The sequence below is a fragment of the Rhagoletis pomonella genome, unplaced genomic scaffold, assembly GCF_013731165.1.
Source record: "Rhagoletis pomonella isolate Grant_MI unplaced genomic scaffold, Rhpom_1.0 Rhpom_scaffold_00001, whole genome shotgun sequence".
NCBI lineage: Eukaryota > Metazoa > Arthropoda > Insecta > Diptera > Tephritidae > Rhagoletis > Rhagoletis pomonella.
In genome coordinates this window covers 32598452-32601409 of record NW_023458555.1, presented here as the reverse complement: position 1 = coordinate 32601409, position 2958 = coordinate 32598452, and the positions used below count along the sequence as shown (strand labels likewise).

General features: G+C 30.0%; 1 protein-coding gene across 1 annotated transcript in view; it reads left to right on the top strand.

Moving 5' to 3' along the window:
• Nucleotides 1-2958, top strand: part of LOC118744380 — a 14455-nt gene that overhangs the window by 610 nt on the left and 10887 nt on the right. The window lies entirely within an intron of this gene.

The window sequence follows — 2958 nt, the reverse complement described above, 5'->3', positions numbered from 1 at the left end:
CTACTGAAAGAAGTCTGATGAGGAAATGTGGTGATTTCCGAAATAGCTATCACTTCTACCATTTTTTCAAATTATTGTTGCTTTTCCACAATAAATTTTCATTTAAAAAACGGCCTCGAGCTCAATATAAATTGTTGAATATAATTGTTATCAGGCCAAAAAAAATAACAAAAACAAATATTTTTTAATTTATTATTTATTTTTTTAATTAAATTCAGTTTTTTCAATTTCATTTTTATTTATTTTATTTGGTTTTTGTTTTATTATATAGCAACGAATTTGCAATGCTCAACACTGCAAGTCAATATTTGTAAGGTATTTTTGTTGTTGTTTTTTGTTAAGTGTACTTATGTACATATGTACACACAAGCAGTTCCGCCGAGCGGAGCTACGCCTTCTAATTGCTATAACTTTATGCAAGTGTTCATACCGCAAGCCTTTTAGAAGCGGTTTTGAAATCTTCACTTCCTATTTATTTTTCAGCTTTATGAAATTTATTTTTCGGTAAATCTTTTCATGCATCTTTCAATTCAAAATTATATCAGCCACATTTTATTAAAGGTGTCTTGCAGCCGATTTAATGCGAAAAACTCTACTCCGCCTCGTTTAGTATGAACAGCTGCAGCTTCGTTCGGGGCTGCTCGGCACGGCTTTCTGTGTGAACGCACCCTAATAAATTCACCACTTTCCAATTAATTGAAAAAGTCTTAATATTTTTTTACGGCGAGTAAATTGAGTTTTTTTTATTTATTTTTTATATCCATTCGCGATTAATTTTATCATTCTCTAATGCTGTGTTTTAAGTTTACTAGCTGCGTTTTCCAAATGCGTGTATTACTATGTAATTAAAAATTTAAGTTTACTATCAAGCCGGCATAACTAATCACTTTGTGCCTTTTTTACGCCAATTATGCGCAATCGGCAAAGCTAAAATTAAGTATAGTTGAATAAAAAATAAATAAAAAAATTGCAATATTTTTGCAATAAAAATTATTATTTCACTAAACTTAAACTAAATACCTGTAGAAGTTATATTTAAGTACTTTTGTAAAAAAAAAACGAAGAAAAAATTATATGTAATAGCTAAGCAGAAACTGTGTTGCTCTGTTGCCAAGCAGCTCTGATGCGTCAGTTAATTTAGTATTGAAAAAAAATTGGTATAAGAATAAATTTAAGTGTAAAATTTATTAAACCATTTATACAGACATACATATTTATACAATGAAACATACTATTTATGTTGATAATTGTTTATTTTTTCTTGTATTTTTAATATACAGTTAGCAATTAAACCAAGAATCAATAGCTATGATACATAGTATTTTTTTTAATAAAATTATGCATTAACATTTTTGAAAATATATAATTTTGAGTTTCCTTTTCTTGGTGGAGTTGTGTGTTGTGCACTTGCATCCTCGACGTATATAGCAGGGTTTCGAAAAATCAATTTTCATTTCGGAGTGGATTCGGAAACAGGGAATTAATCGGTTTCGCAATAGATTTATTAAATTATTAAGTGGAGAAAAAATATTTGCACAACTGTGGCAACAGGTGTCAAGATAATGCCCTAGAGAGCAACTAAGAAAAAATACAGTGGATAGGCATTTTTTGGCGATATGTAGTAGATTTTATTTCATACCGATCTGCATCATATCACTCACAAGGAGTGCGTTATGAGATTTCGTTTTCTCTATGGCAAAACCGGTTTTCTTACTCTGTTGTCACACAATTTCGGTGCATATTTATTTAATAGAGTGACATCTTTCCAACTCCAGGAATAAGAGAGGCGGAGATCTTTAAACCCAGATAAACGTCTATTATTCGAGTATCGCTTTTCCATGGTATTGTTAATGCCGATTTCTCGTTGAATAAGCCACTGAGAATAGTTTTTAGTCGCTCATCCCTCTTCAACTGTTTATTTGTAGAAGGATGAGTGCCTATAATTTATTCACACTGACTTATTGAACGAGACAACGACGTTCACAATGCCATGGAAAAGCGACAATCGAATGATAGTCGTTTATCATCTACCAGTCGACACTCGCAATAAGGGTGAATATATCTGTTCCTATGATGTAATATCCGAAGAAGTTTAAGCAATCTGTCTATGTGTGTGGAGTTAGTTAATCATAAAAAGTATGGTGTTGAGACGATCCTAATCGTTAGCGGTATCCGAGTGGCGGTCAAGTCTTTCCTACCATAGGAGACGAAGTCATCATTAGTCCTTCATTGCAAGGAGAAGCTTAACTTCCTTGGTTGACAAAACAAGCTCTAGCTAGCATGATTACCGGGCCGCATATGAGTGGAGGCAAACAATAAAATATAGGCATAGCTTCGAGCCCTTCTTTAACGTAGGAACAAATAGTATTTACAAGGCGCTAAGGAAGAAGAATTATGCTATGATTGAATCTAACTGGTATAGCTCAGTGGGTACAACATGAAGAGATTAGAATATCTAATCAGTCTTTCGAAATTCTGGCAACTGGTTTTTAGCTCACCACAGCCTTTCGTAAGATAAATATCAATTCTGGCAACTATCTTGAAAGCTTTTTTCTGTCTTTCAAAATACTAATTGAATGATGTATTAACGTGAAGTTTTCTAAAAATGAATTTTAATTTAAAAAAAGATATATTTTTCTTTAAATTTTTTTTTTTTAATAATAAAAACTATAAATTAAAAGAAAGCTTTATTTTACGAAAAATTAAAAAAAAGATATTAATTAAACAAACTTCTAAAAATTAAATAAATTGATCAAAAAATATATATTTTTTTTAAACCATAACGTCTAAAAATTAACAGATAGTTAAACTAAAACATAGAAAAAAAAATTAAACATGAAATCAGTTTCTAAAAATTAAATTGTAAAAAATATACATATACTTTTTCTTTTTTAACAATAAAATTTCAAATTAAAAGAAAAATTCATAAAATAAGTTTCTATAAGTTAAATTAAAAAA